Source organism: Rutidosis leptorrhynchoides, chromosome 1 (genome assembly GCF_046630445.1).
Source record: "Rutidosis leptorrhynchoides isolate AG116_Rl617_1_P2 chromosome 1, CSIRO_AGI_Rlap_v1, whole genome shotgun sequence".
NCBI classification, from domain to species: Eukaryota; Viridiplantae; Streptophyta; class Magnoliopsida; order Asterales; family Asteraceae; genus Rutidosis; species Rutidosis leptorrhynchoides.
The window spans coordinates 637,569,991-637,587,531 of record NC_092333.1 but is presented as its reverse complement, the minus strand read 5'-3'; positions in this window follow the sequence as shown (position 1 = coordinate 637,587,531).

Here is a 17,541-nt window from a genome sequence, read left to right as displayed (position 1 = left end):
ATAGTGGGGATGAACTTTAAGATTAACTTAATACTCATCAAGTTAGGAAACTTGATGAAATAGTTGGAACGAACTGACTTTCAAGGATGAAAGCGGAATTTATTTATAATGAGTAAAATTTATTCGTATACCTCACAAGAATGATGAAACTATTATGGGAAGAGATGTAGCCCGAAAACTAAACCTTATTAGTTACATGACAACCCGAAATCCCACAATGGAAATGGGAAGAAATTCATCACTAAACTACCAGAGACGGTAAGGCGGTTAGGACATCATCTGGGTTATTATTAACCCTCTCACCAAAACTGCTCACTTTCTAGCCATGAGATAAACCGATACAATGGGCGAACTTGCACAACGATACTTAAAGGAAATTTTATTCCGTTACTTCGGCAATTCAAATTCTATATTAAAGATTACCCAAGAATCTCATTTGACACTCATTCTTACGCAACTCTAAATCCTAACTTATTATGAGGAACTTCTTATTCGATGATAACCACAACATCATCCTTCTTACTTCGATATTAGTCATACCAGTTCGAAATTTTCCAAAAATCAATGAGTGGTTAACTCTCATCCTCATGCCCTCCCATTCGTATCTCACTTATAAGCAACAACTTCACACTTAAGCATTTTTGGTCAAAGGACTTATGCCCTACTAATAGTCACCAAGCACATTTAAATCTAACAGTTTTCATTACCTCGTAACATTTTTGCTCAAATATCGCCTGAAACTTAAAAAAAAAAAATATCTTTTAATCGATCCTCATCCATCATTTTCCAATTTGTAACCACCGATATATGAAAATTTTGGTTGCCAAAAATTTTTCACTCACTATTTTACGGAACGATCCTCTCAAAGTTTTATAAAAGTAAATTATTTTATCAACCATTCATGCTAATGTTTGAAATCGTATCCGTTATATAAAATAAAGTAAATAATTACTTATTTTTGACAAATACATATGAAACTTTACTTTCACTTTCACAAATCAAATCTTTTATTCAAAAGATATTATACTTTGAACGGTACGTGTTGTACATAACCCTAATTTACTAAGAACTTCGTTCCTTCTCTTACGTCATCACCATAAACAATTTCTATGAAACTTTCGTTGCGTATTACATAAAACTTTTCATTGCTTATCCGTATCTAAGTCATCATGGAGACTTTATAACTGTCAAAATCAAGAGATTCATGGGTATGTGATAAGGGCACTGACTACCACGTCATGCAAGGCCTTCGGGCGTCCACTAACACTTACACCATTCAAAACTATTGCGTTACCCCATGGATTTATTTCACCACACCTGTTGGAATAATGCTCTTTCTTACATAACTCTAAGTCCTAACTCATTCCAAGAAACTCTCATTTAGTAACATTAACACCATCGGTATTCTGACCTCATTATTAGTCATGACCTGTTTGGCATTTTGCAAATTCAAGAAGCAATTAACTTCTCATCCTCGTGCTCTATCCTTCGTACCTCACTTTTAGCAACATCTTCGCATGTAAATATTTTGACCCAAAGACTTGTGTCCTGATAATTACCAAAACTACATTCATGTCATTAGTTTTCATTACCTAGAAACTGGTCACCCGATGATTCAAGCTTTTCCGATCAACCTTTTCCAACTCGTAACCTTAGAAATATGAAAAACTAGGTTTACCAAAATTTTTACACGTTAGTTATTTGTGCGATCCTCATAAGATTTACAGGCAATGAAAGTACTAAAAACTTTTCTGTCACTTATACGATTTATAAAATCATATATGTATAAATTTATACTTACTTATTTTGATACCAAGTTATATCTTCAAATTATTTAAAAGACTGCTTCTTTACCGAGTTATTCAACTTAAGTCAAATAGTTTTGTGCAAAATGATACAAGTTGTACCTACTTCTAAATTTACTGGGAACTTCGTTCCGTTTACGTAGTCACAACAAACATTTAAAGGTTTTATTTTTCAAAACTCCCTTAGCTGATTTCATTAAAGGTTTTCGTATTAGACTACACCATGTATGGAACACACTTTTTCTCGCCCTCTGTTAAGAGATGAAACTTACTATTAAGATCTTTTGTGAAAAACTCTTGAGCCACTTTGGATGGCAGTTTATAAAATTTGTTAGAAAATCTTTGCACCCATAAAATGTTCTTTTTAAAGTTAGACATGACAAAAACGCAGGCCGATAAACCAGTTTTCCGAGGTACACCCAGTGGTCACCCTATTGTAGGAAAGGCACTAGGAGGGTTTCTGTTCTCAATACTTCACGGCAAATCACAACACCCTCGTAAACCTCATCTCTAGGAATTTGTATGTTGAGACCCAAGAATCATTTTTGGAGATTCTTTTCACTCGGAGTAAACCATTCTTTAGGACCAAGGTTTCACGTATCTTCTCATCCGTACATCCCCTAAGTACACGGATAAATTCAGAACGAACCGTTCAAAGAGTTCACTCTTGTTCAAAGACCACACCTTTCGTGTGACTTTCTTTCGGAAATGTAATATAAGATACTCTGAGAACCTATGAATCTTGTTATCCCTTTGGGAGGGGACCGCTTAAAACATTTACGACACTGATGTGGATACTCTATATACTTCTTCCTTCATTGGTTGCAACTGTATGTTGCTCTAGTTAACGTTAACCCTAACTTCAACATGTAACTGAAAGGATGAAGTTACATTACGGAACTGTGCTTTTCATTTCATCCAAGGATAGGTTCACCTGCAGTAAGGTAAACTAGGTGATGTCCCTCATTGTTCGTTCAGACCGTCCTGAAGACACTATGAATAATTATGGCTTGCAAGTCCGGTTGGTCACTTTCAGCTAAAATACCAATTCATTTATTCAAAGGAAACGTTCTTAAATATCGAGTTCTTTATGCCTCTAGCCTCCTTCTGCAATCAAGGGGTTGGTAAAATCCGTGGCTAACGCTATCCAGACATCAAATCGCATGGTTGTAATCACTATGTTTTCCGTTCTACTTGTCAGCTTATATTACGACATACACGCTCAATGTTTTAGTTGAGTTTAGAAACATTCTTGATGCATTTCATGCATCCATCTTACTGAAGATGCCTGTAAGGCTAGACACACCATCTTTCCTTTTGTGGATATACATTCAGATGGCATACTCATGTTAAGCAGAAACGAAATCAATTTTCTGATCTTTTAAGACACGAGACTTAATTAATGGCATGTACCCATTCTTACTTTCATACACCGAAATACCTTTCAGGGTAAATAACTTACTTCTGAACCCACGGGTCTCACGGAACTATGATACGCTCCTTCTTATTCTAATACGGTACCATTGTTGGTCACTCCTTAAAATTTAGGGACGAAATTTTCTTTAACAGGTGGTGTAACGACCTGACTTTTTCCGTTATCTTTTGCCGTTAATTATTTAACGACCGTTAACTATTATTCGTGCCACGTCATTTATATGACCTATATTATTATTTTTGTAATAATATATAAATTATTATGTGTTATATGAATATTTGAATTCATATTTTAAGTTGTACGTTTCTACGTGTCGCGGATTTCTATCCGGCAAATCTTTTCGGTTTTCAAATCAACGGTCGAGTTTTTGGGATTTTAAGTCCTAAATATTTTAAATATGATATTTTAATGTCATATGATTATATATAGTATTTATAATTATTTTTCGTCGCGTATTTGTTATCTCTCCGAATTTTCAATCGCGTAGTCGTGTTTTTGCGTTTCGGGTTTCGATCGAGCGTTCGGGCCATAAGAAATTTTTCATTTATCAAAGTTGGCCCACTTGTAGGGCCCACCCTACCCCATTCGGCCGAAACTCCCTAAGGGGAGTGTTAGCTTTTGTTTTTCCATTTAATTTTTACAAGGTCATTTCCATTCTCTCATTTTAAACCTAATTTCTTTTTTTTGTGAAAACTCCTCCTTCTTCCGCCCTTTGTAGCTGTCACCTACACCATCACTATCACCATCATCCTTTATCAATTGCTTGCTTGGATCATAAATTAATATACATCAACGCGTTCTACACGATCTCCTCTACGCGAATCAATCACTTGTTTCCCGATTAGGGTATAAACTCTAACCCTAGAACTTTTGATTTTCTTTGTATTTCTGTTTTTGATGTTTATATTATTAGTATGATGATTACTTGTTGTTGTAATGGTGTTTGTATGCATAGAATTACTCATAAACACTTGTTTTCGGTTTGATTTGATTGGGACAGCAGATAATTCGTTCAATTCTGATATTGTGACTGTTATAAAAGTTAAAATAAAGTAGTTATATGAGTTCCTCTCATCAAGACATTAATTTTAGACTCCGGATTCATGTCGTTTCGATTTTCGGAGCCCTAGTTATGACCAGATTACTATTTTGTTAAGATTGAAATGTGAAATTGGTATGAACCAGGTTTGGTCCGACTTTGTGACCTTCCTTGGTGTCTTTAGGGTGTGTTAGTGAGTTAGAACTGATGGAGGGATGAACTTTCATGTTCGGGTCACCTAAATCCGAGCCACGAATCACCCGTTGTAGCTAAAACACGTTTTTGATTGAATTGAAGTTCCAAGTGGTGTTATGGCTGATCACCACAACTTATGGACTGTTCTTGGTGTGTTCTTGAGTGTACCAAAGTGTCAGGTGGTTTGATTAGGCAGAGATATATGTAAGGCTCGCCGAAAATCGACACCCGGGGCTCAAGATACGACCCGATGAACTTTTGATTTAAAATTTATGATTAACTATTAAACTTATGATAAAAATAATGGATTTCATTATCATTTAATTACTTATGATAAAAAAGGTAATTATTATTATTTAAGACTTATGATATATATTTATTATATCATTTAATTATCACTTATGATTTAATTAAAATTTTAATTAAACTTTTAATTAATAATATTTTTATTATTAATGGAAAATACTTATGCTAAGTATTAAACTTATATTATGAGATTATTATAATGAGACTTATAATAAGGATTAAATAATTATTTAATTATTATAAGGCTTAGTTATTAATTAATTATAATTTAATTATTAAATACTTATGATTTAATAATTATAATTAGAAACTTATGATATGATTAATAATTCATTATTAATTAATAATACTTATGATATGATTTAAAATTTATCATTAATTAATAATACTTATATTATGAATAATATTTAATTAATTAATTAAATACTTATGTTATATTAATTATATCATTTAAACTTATATTAACTTTAATAATTCATTTTAATTTAATTAAACTTATGTTATGACATAATTAGACATATTTAACTTTAATAAACATTATAACTTACATTATTATTACAACTTACACTTTTAAAATTAACGTTGACTATGTTTGACCAAGGTTGACTTTTGAGTTGACTTCCGGTTGACTTTGACTTTCAGTTGACTTTTGTTGACTTTCTAAATAAGGAAACTTTCCTAACTTAAAACTTTCCAAAAATAGAAACTTTCCAAAAATAGAAACTTTCCAAAAATAGAAACTTTCCAAAAATGGAAACCTGTTAAAAATAGAAACTTTCTAAAAATAGAAAGTGTGTGTCCGTACGATGTTCCGATCAAACCGATGCATGTTGAGTATTGTTCTATGACTACTTGCAACATGTACAATAGTTATCATACTAAGACTTAACCTAAGTTAGTTATTTGTATCGACCTTCTTTATTTATAGGTCGGTGTTGTGATCATTCCTAATCACTTTACTTCATTTGCTGTTCGCATATTTGTGTGGTTACTTCGTTTGCTATTAAGGTGAGTTATAGTCCCATTTTTCTATTTAAATCTTTTGGGATGAGAATACATGCAATTTATTTTATATTTTGAACACAAGTGGAAGTTGGTTTAAATTATTCATTGTGAGTTGAACAAAAATATTCCCTAGTCTGGTAACTGTAATCACTGGTTTCTACTAGTGAACGCGAATTCTACGGATAGATCTATCGGGTTTGACAACCCCATTTCGAGCTAGTCGCGCTAGCAATTTATAATCGGAATGTTTAGTACTTCGTAATTTATTGTAGATACACTTGTTCGATGTATATTATTTATTGTGTTTGGCAAGGGTAAATAAATGGTTAAGTGGTTACCAGGTGGCTCACGGTAAATGGAATAATGTTTTTATATGTTTTCTAGCATATAATTTTGTGGTCCAAAAAGGAGTTTTTATGTTTTCAAACATAAATTTTTACGGTTTAAATTAAATATTGTTTGCAATATTAAACCTATAATTCACTCAACATTTTTGTTGACAGTTACTCGCATGTTTTATTCTCAGGTTCATGAATGATTGCTTCCGCTGTACTTAGAGAGTCTGCATATTTATGATGGCAGCTTTTGTTAAACATTAACTTGCATTATATTTTGATACATTTAATAGTGGATGTAGTTGACTTTGTTTTGGTCAACTTTTGGGTTAAGTAATAATGTATGGTTTTTCTAAACTTACATATTTTGGTAGGTTTCCTTTATAGGAAATCATTTTTAAATAAAGAATGCAAGGTTATTTATTAAATTCATATAGAGTTATGATCAAGCTGTGGGACCAAGATAACGATGGTCGTCAAATGTACTTTGACGGGTCGTTAAAGTTGGTATCAGAGCTCTGGTTGTAGGGAATTAGGCTGCATTGATGTCGTTACCCGAGTCAATAGGGTGCATTAGTGAGTCTAGTCTACAGCCCGACCTATTATATATTATTATATGTGATTATTTGTATTCTATGGTATGTATTTTGTTATCATTCATACATCTTTGTTATGTTCTGAATCCGGGAGGAACTCCCGTTCCGATTTAAGCATATTCTTTGACTCATGCGAACTATCCTTATAAGAACACCTCGGGTAGTGAAACCAATGTGATGACCCGGAAATTTCCGATCAAATTTAAACTTTAATCTTTATATGTTCCTGACACGATGAGCAAAAATATGTAATGTTGAGTCTCGAAAGTTTTGAAAACTATATTCATATAATCAATTACCCTTTGACCATGCCTAGCGATTCACGAACATTTATATATACATATTCATATGTGTGATTATTAAATTAAGATATATTATATAAAACCTAGAACGGATTAGTGGATATGATTATAAGCTATGAGATCTATTTTATGAACCTAGAAATACTATCAAGATATTGAATAGATAATACTTTACATGAATGTATTTGTTCGATGTAAGTTTATCGACGAGATTAAAAGATAATATCAAATGATTGAATTATCAGATACATTGAATTATGATTAAGAGTATCTGTTATGAGGTCCACTTTGAATTAGGTAACCCTTATTATTAACCGTATTCGGAAAATGGTAAAGTGAGTTATAAGTGAAGACAAATGTGTCAATTAACGAGAACTAGCCAAATGTTGGTGGAGTTTTCTGTTCGACTTTCTATATAAACGTTAACTAGCTAACCTTCCTATTATTTAGAGTGAAAGTGAAACTTTGGGAATATAGTTACATTATTTAGAAAGTTTAAGGAAAACAAACTAAACGTTGACGCATAAGGAAATTATATTTTTTTTAAAGTATAAACGTTATAGGATATAATATTATAAAGAATCTTCAAATATACTTTGAAATATAATTAAAATCTAAATATTTTATTAAAGTATTTCAAACCTATATATTATAAATATATTTTAATTTAGTCAAAAGACGTTTTGGTTTAAGTTAATGTTATTAAATATACTTCGATAACTAACGAGGGTATGAATTATAAAAGTAAATGACCAAAACACTCAAAAGATTAAGTTACACTCTGAGTGGGTTAGTTTTTAATTAATTTAAGTCTAGTTATTAATAAAGGTACATGGCACAAAACGTTTAATTTAAAATAAAATATTTTGACAAATAACGAGGCTTTGATTTATAGAAGGAAATGACCACAACGCTCAACTTTATAAGTTATATTTTTATAAAGGTAATTTATTGTTATGTAAGTCTAATTTTTGTAAAAGGTACACGTCACGTAATATAAAGGGCTAGTTTTCTAAACGTACGAAAGTGCGCCCGAAAAACGGAATGTGGTACATGAGTCAAGTGACTACGTACGAGTCATTTTTGTAAAAATTATATTTTTACTACGCACGTAAATATAATATAATATTTAATTAATTCTAAAGATTAAATATATTATATATTAAATATTATATATATAATTAACTATACATAAACGTAGATAGTTTGAGCCAGTTAAGCATGAATTGGATTCCTTTAAGTGTCACTATTTGCGGAGGTGACAATGAGATGTAATGGGTTATAAAAAGCTCGGACTAATGTTCTCGTTCAATTCAATTTACATTCTCCTATATATGCTCTTTATATTACTTAAGTTAATTAATATTATTAATATTATTATTAATAATATTATTATTAATCTTAACGTTATTATTATTGGTGGTTATACATAAAATAATACGACGAGGTTCTGCCCGCGTGATTTCAAAATGAGTTTGTCGAGTGGGATAGGGCTCAGGAAATTATGGGTTATAGCTAAGGAGGTTATGGGTATGGATCAGGGTATAGCTCATAAGGTCAATCTAGTGTTTGTCATCTCCGTTGCGTCTACGTACCTTTCCTGCAATATTGAACCTCAATATTGATACGTGAGTACTCTTAAAACAATTCTTACCTATTAATAGTGTATCCCTGACTAGTGCTCGAGAATATAGGATTGTGCATGCTTGTATATTTGATATTGCCCTTAGATAGGTTATGTTGAATCTTAAAGGTTGTTATATTAGGGATGAAATAAGGTATAAGATATGCATGTCATTGGAAAGCTAGTGAAAAATTAATAACTTTACCTTTAGGTGCCAAAGGGATCTGATGGACGGATTAGAAGTTATAGCCAATTGAAATTTCGTAAAAATGATTATTATTATCGTCGTTAATATCGTTATCCTAATTTTTATCTAATTGTTAATATTATTATTAATATTATAATTATTATTATTAACATCATTATCATTATCATTATTATTATTATTATTATTATTATTATTATTATTATTATTATTATTATTATTATTATTATTATTACTATCAATAAAAGTATTATCATTAAGAATTGTTATTATAAAATATCATTATTATTATCATTTTAAATGAAAATTATTACTTTAAAGTTAATATTAAAAAGTATCGTAAAAGATATCATAATTACAATTATCATTTTACCATAATATCATTTTTTAGTAAATATAAATATTGGCTTTTATTAATAAAATAGTAATAATTATTATTACAAAATAGCACGAGTGTTACTTATTATTATTATCAATACTAGTTTATCAAATAAAAAAGGTAATACGAATTATATAATTACCTCAATAGAATCTATCACAATACTTTTATGATATTAAATGCACTTTATAAATTTTATTACTTAAGATATGTAAAAGTATATTTTAATATAAAATTGGATCTATTAATAAATGAATTATATTATTTACTCTATTAAATCTTTTAAAATATTTTTTTAAAAATATAAAACGACGATATTTAAAATCATATAATAATCATTTTTAATGGAAATCATTTTGAGTCAAACTAATTTTTGTCGACCTTTGCATATTAGACTCGAGCATTAGGATTGTGGTGCACTATGACTTAACTTAATGTATTGGACAAATATTGACAAATACATAATTATATATAAATAATTTAGGTTCTTGAATCCAAGGCCAACCTTACACTTGTTCAATGATGTTATATGTATTTTTACTACAAAATACAGTATGGTGAGTTTCATTTGCTCCCTTTTTACTCTTTACATTTTTGGGCTGAGAATACATGCAAATGCTTTATTAACTGTTTTTTTACAATATTTATATGCGTGAGTTTCATTTGCTCCCTTTTTACTCTTTACATTTTTGGGCTGAGAATACATGCAAATGCTTTAATAACTGTTTTACAATATTTATATGCGTGAGTTTCATTACTCCCTTTTTAAATGCTTTTGCAATATATATTTTTGGGCTGAGAATACATGCGCAATTTTTATAAATGTTTTACGAAATAGACACAAGTAATTGAAACTACATTATATGGTTGAATGATCGAAATCGAATATGCCCCTTTTATTAAGTCTGGTAATCTAAGAATTAGGGAACAGACACCCTAATTGACGCGAACTCTAAAGATAAATCCATCGGGCCCAACAAGCCCCATCCAAAGTACCGGATGCTTTAGTACTTCGAAATTTATATCATGTCCGAAGGAGGATCCCGGAATGATGGGGATATTCTTATATACAAATTGTGAATGTCGGTTACCAGGTGTTCAATCCATATGAATGATATTTTTGTCTCTATGCATGGGACGTATGTTTATGAGAAATGGAAATATGAAATCTTGTGGTCTATTAAAATTATGAAATGATTATTTATGTTAAACTAATGAACTCACCAACCTTTTGGTTGACACTTGAAAGCATGTTTATTCTCAGGTTTGAAAGAGATCTTCCGCTGTGCATTAGCTCATTTTAAAGATATTACTTGGAGTCATTCATGACATATTTCAAAAGACGTTGCATTCGAGTCGTTGAAGTTCATTAAAGATTATTATTAAGTAAATGACAGATTAGGTCATTTATAGTTTGGATATTATGAAATGGTATGCATACATGTCAACTTTCGATGTAATGAAAGATTGTCTTTTAAAAATGAATGCAATGTTTGTAAAATGTATCATTTAGAGGTCAAGTACCTCGCGATGAAATCATATGTTATTGTATTCGTCCCTATGGATTGGGTCGGGTCGTCTCATGTGGTATCAGAGCGGTGGTCTTAGCGAACCAGGTCTTGCATTAGTGTGTCTTACTGTTAGTTGTTAAGATGCATTAGTGAGTCTGGACTTCGACCGTGTCTGCATGTCAAAAGTTTTGCTTATCATTTTGTGTCGGAAATCATCTACTTATCATCCTTAGGAAATTATCTGCTTATCATCTTAAGTCTAGACGCGTTTTCCTGCATTTATTGCATAACGGTGTATAGACGAAATTCACATCTTAGCATATCTGCTAATTAATATCTTAGCGTATTTATTATTGTGAAATTTGACTGGCATTTTTCAAAGATTCTCCGAAATCTATGGGATTTTGGTATTATATATACATATGTAAATTATGTATTGAGGAATACCAAATCTAAATTCTACAATCTATTTTATACCAAAATTCTTTCTCTGATCATACGAGATGGATTCCGCATCTAGTTCGAACTCCTCAGATTTCGACAGCTATGTCGATATGGATTTCCATTCGAGTTCCGAAAATAGTGTGACCGGAATGGATCAACCAATCAGTCATCATCTATTCTGGATGAAATGGGGATGGGTTCGTAGCCTCCTCAATTATTGGAGACAAGAAGAAGGTGATCGTTTCCATCCACCAAATTGCCCTATTGGCGATGAACCTGAAGCACTTACCGGCGAACCTGTTCGTGAAACCATTTTCTCTCTCATTTCCAGAGTATCTCGTCACGATTATATATTACATAAAATTCTAAATTTTATTTACCCGCTTGTCCCAACCGACAATCATCCCGGTATACTAGCAGAAGTTAACGAACTTCGTGCTCGCGTGACAGCTTTAGAGCTTATGGTGCAAGGATTACAAACACCATCAGCAGCACCAGCAGCATAATCAGTACCACCAGTAGCATCAACATCGCAAACCCCGATACCCTAAACATCAGCAGCATCACACGCCTCAACATCATAATCTGTATCTCGGATATCAACATCACACGCACCATAGATACCAAGGAGTACTAACAACAACAAACGATGAAGTATTGATTCATAACTTCATCGGAAGAACATTCTCGATTATGTAATCTCTAAAGTCTTAGAGATTATCTATTTCCACCCTAACCTTAAATCAGATGAGTGAACCAAAATGATTCAAGGAAGAATCAAAACCCTAACAAGGATGGTGCGCGATTTACAAATTAGACTTGTTATACAAGCATCGCTAGCAGTTACCGGAAGTATCATCAGCAGCAACAGTACCGTTAACATCACCGGTATAGTCAGTAACGTCAGCATCGTCAGAATCAACAACACTTATGACATCACATATTTCGTCAGTTCAAGAATCACTGTGGAAACCATTACGAATTAATAACGAGGATATTGTATCAACGAGTCATGAAGTATTACCTCAGTTCCTCCGAAGAATTTATATGTATATCCTATATATACATATATAAAAAGAAAAATTTTACCATAAGAAATCTTTTCGTACTAAGCTATTATGTATGGAACTTAACTATCCGGTTAATTCATATTACTAATATGCTATGATGTACATTCTTCGTTAACAATTTAATCATTGCTAACCACAATCTTTGCTTCAGCTCAATGAATTTTATTTCATAATAAATCAAGTGTATCATTCAATAACATGTTTGATTTTACACTTTCATCTTCGATGCACTCGAAACTTCCTAGAAAACATCAATCGTACATTGCAAAGTTCGCAAGAATTATCCCAGCGTCAACATCATTCACTGAGGAATATCAATAAAAATAAATATTAAAGTATTGATTACATTAGTGAAATACTCCGCAAAGATTATGTAATCTCTAATGTTTTAGAGAAAAATTCATTTCTAATTCAATCTGAAAATCAAATGAGCTTAGTATGATATTAACTCATTGAATCTGTACTACATCTGAAGAAAATATACCCACATATATTTTCATAAAGATTGTAATGAGAATTCTTGTTCAAAATATTATTTGTGAAATTTTTTTTAACGGGTAGGTAATACCCGAGAGAGATATAAAATCACAATTAATCATCAACTAAACCAATATACATTCTTCTATAGAAATCAAAACAACCATACTCATTCGAATCTAATTACATATTCTGATTTTGGGAATTTCAGAATTCAACTCGAGATACAACCAAAATCATCACTCTTAGATCTTTACATTTTTCAAAGCTATACTTTGACTTCAAAAATGTGATAGCACATCACTTTTAATCGTAACACACAAGATGGATATGAAAAATCATTCGGGATTTAGGACGATTTCATCATTTGGATATTGACTATGACAATCTGCAATTAAAACCCTTCGAAATTCTAGAAGACACTTCAAATAATAAACAATTGAGATGATGATCCAACCACACGTTACCCGAAGTTTTGTACCTGAAAAACTCTCGAAACCAAAGTTATAATCTAACATGTACATGCGTCGAATTCTTTATCATTTATTAGCAAAAACAACATTTCGATTTCTTTTCAAAGTAGCCAATTTTGTCACAGCTCCAGCAAGTCAACTTCGATTTTTCAGTCGGACCAGTCTTATTATAACCCTGATAGATACGTTGCCCTTTCGTCATTATTACTGGGGAATCTTTCATATTCCACCCTATTACCACCAGCGTTTAATCATCTAAAACACGATTCTTCTGAACCCACCTCGGATTGCTAACCAAAGATTCAGATATTAGCATTAAATGCAGAGGAAACATAAAAATGGTAGATGGTTTAAACGGTCAAAAGTTTGATGATAAAAGATAGTGAGTTGGTAAAGCTCAGAAAAAGAAAGGATTTGGTACTGAAAAACGGATTAAGCAAAGTATGAAGGAAGCCGTGGACAAATCACAGAGACTGAATCTGCCTTCAAAGGATCCAAATGATTCAGTGCCTGCTGAACTCGTTAGCAAACACCTTACTTCTTATTCTAAACCTTCACAGACAGATATTCTTCATCATCATCATATCTTAAATGTTATAAGATATCTTCGTATCTTCCATTATACATATTCTCCATATCTTTGGAGATATTTTCACAACTATTCTTATCAAGTATCATTTATCTCTCCGTAATATCTGCAACATAAAAGAAACCGTGTTAGTTTCTAAATTCTGAAAAATTCGAATATGAATGTTTTTAAAGTAGTGTTGGGAACTGATGCATGAGTTAGTATAATATAATGACACTTGATCAACGTCATTATATTAAAGTAATTCATGCTGAGTTTCTAATGGATGTGATGATTCACAGGACATACCGTCATCATGTACCATTTACACGACTCTTACATTCTATCTAATCTCTAAATGTATCAAGAAAATATTTCTTGATGATTCGGTCTTTTTTAGGATATTCTGATAATTTAACAAATCAGGATTTACCATTATCCTTTCCTTCTTAGAACAATTACTATATTCCTTCTTAAATCCATACATATGAATTCCGGACCATTACAAGAGCTATTTAATCGCAAGAAGAAGAAACGAAAGGACAAAGCTTTGAAATGGAAATGTGGGGTATAAACCGTAGCAAATAGAAGAGAGCATTAACTATGAATGATGATGATTATAGAATACAGAAGCAGGGACATCGAAATATCAGGGAAGATATAAAAATCTAGCAACAACCCAAAAAAAAAAAAAAAAAAAAAATTACAAACCGTATATATCGATGCATATAGCAACGTAAAGACACGGGAGAACTAAAAACACTATAAACCCTAGGGTATAGTAAAAGTAAATAGATTCTTCTGGCGGCAGATTAAAAAGAAGAATGGCGGATATGAACGTTAAGAGGATATCAAGGATCAGGATGGGATGGAGCATATTAACGAATGTTTTAAAGTATGAATTGAGGAAGAAAGAATAGAGGGTGTGAGTCGCAAGGAAATGGAGAAGACGGATTTATAGGGAAATATCCGACAGAACAATCAATGCAGATTATCGCGTTCAACCAAAGAAGATCTAAATCTCCTTAATTACCGAAGAATCAAATCCTATTATGAAGATTTCTTCTAAATTCCTTAAATTCCGGAAAGCAATCTTGAACACGCCGCCGGTTAAGTCAAACCTGCATTTATTCATTTTTCACTCTTTTGCGATAGCTTCACTTATACTCTTCGCATAATCAAATTGGGTTATCTATATTACTCAATGATGATAAAACTCTATGTATCAGTTTACATTCGTCATAATAACATTCTTACTGTTAGCCATGACGACCTCTATCAAATTTCGGGACGAAATTTCTTTTAACGGGTAGGTACTGTGATGACCCGGAAATTTCCGATCAAATTTAAACTTTAATCTTTATATGTTCCTGACACGATGAGCAAAAATATGTAATGTTGAGTCTCGAAAGTTTTGAAAACTATATTCATATAATCAATTACCCTTTGACCATGCCTAGCGATTCACGAACAATTATATATACATATTCATATGTGTGATTATTAAATTGAGATATATTATATAAAACCTAGAACGGATTAGTGGATATGATTATAAGCTATGAGATCTATTTTATGAACCTAGAAATACTATCAAGATATTGAATAGATAATACTTTACATGAATGTATTTGTTCGATGTAAGTTTATCGACGAGATTAAAAGATAATATCAAATGATTGAATTATCAGATACATTGAATTATTATTAACATCATTATCATTATCATTATTATTATTATTATTATTATTATTATTATTATTATTATTATTATTATTATTATTATTATTATTATTATTATTATTATTATTATTATTATTATTATTATTATTATTATTACTATCAATAAAAGTATTATCATTAAGAATTGTTATTATAAAATATCATTATTATTATCATTTTAAATGAAAATTATTACTTTAAAGTTAATATTAAAAAGTATCGTAAAAGATATCATAATTACAATTATCATTTTACCATAATATCATTTTTTAGTAAATATAAATATTGGCTTTTATTAATAAAATAGTAATAATTATTATTACAAAATAGCACGACTGTTACTTATTATTATTATCAATACTAGTTTATCAAATAAAAAAGGTAATACGAATTATATAATTACCTCAATAGAATCTATCACAATACTTTTATGATATTAAATGCACTTTATAAATTTTATTACTTAAGATATGTAAAAGTATATTTTAATATAAAATTGGATCTATTAATAAATGAATTATATTATTTACTCTATTAAATCTTTTAAAATATTTTTTTAAAAATATAAAACGACGATATTTAAAATCATATAATAATCATTTTTAATGGAAATCATTTTGAGTCAAACTAATTTTTGTCGACCTTTGCATATTAGACTCGAGCATTAGGATTGTGGTGCACTATGACTTAACTTAATGTATTGGACAAATATTGACAAATACATAATTATATATAAATAATTTAGGTTCTTGAATCCAAGGCCAACCTTACACTTGTTCAATGATGTTATATGTATTTTTACTACAAAATACAGTATGGTGAGTTTCATTTGCTCCCTTTTTACTCTTTACATTTTTGGGCTAAGAATACATGCAAATGCTTTATTAACTGTTTTTTACAATATTTATATGCGTGAGTTTCATTTGCTCCCTTTTTACTCTTTACATTTTTGGGCTGAGAATACATGCAAATGCTTTAATAACTGTTTTACAATATTTATATGCGTGAGTTTCATTACTCCCTTTTTAAATGCTTTTGCAATATATATTTTTGGGCTGAGAATACATGCGCAATTTTTATAAATGTTTTACGAAATAGACACAAGTAATTGAAACTACATTATATGGTTGAATGATCGAAATCGAATATGCCCCTTTTTATTAAGTCTGGTAATCTAAGAATTAGGGAACAGACACCCTAATTGACGCGAACTCTAAAGATAAATCTATCGGGCCCAACAAGCCCCATCCAAAGTACCGGATGCTTTAGTACTTCGAAATTTATATCATGTCCGAAGGAGGATCCCGGAATGATGGGGATATTCTTATATACAAATTGTGAATGTCGGTTACCAGGTGTTCAATCCATATGAATGATATTTTTGTCTCTATGCATGGGACGTATGTTTATGAGAAATGGAAATATGAAATCTTGTGGTCTATTAAAATTATGAAATGATTATTTATGTTAAACTAATGAACTCACCAACCTTTTGGTTGACACTTGAAAGCATGTTTATTCTCAGGTTTGAAAGAGATCTTCCGCTGTGCATTAGCTCAATTTAAAGATATTACTTGGAGTCATTCATGACATATTTCAAAAGACGTTGCATTCGAGTCGTTGAAGTTCATTAAAGATTATTATTAAGTAAATGACAGATTAGGTCATTTATAGTTTGGATATTATGAAATGGTATGCATACATGTCAACTTTCGATGTAATGAAAGATTGTCTTTTAAAAATGAATGCAATGTTTGTAAAATGTATCATTTAGAGGTCAAGTACCTCGCGATGAAATCATATGTTATTGTATTCGTCCCTATGGATTGGGTCGGGTCGTCTCAACCGAGGGGTGTCATTCTTGACTTTTGAAATTCTCGACATTTCTGTGTCATCTATTATGGTTATGTATATAACGTTTGAGTTATCTTACGCGAGATGTCATCCTTGACTTCTAAATGCTCAGCATTTCAATGTCAGCTATTATGTTTAGGTATATAACATTCTTATTATATTACGTGCCTTTGTGTTGTTGTGCCTATGTGCTTTG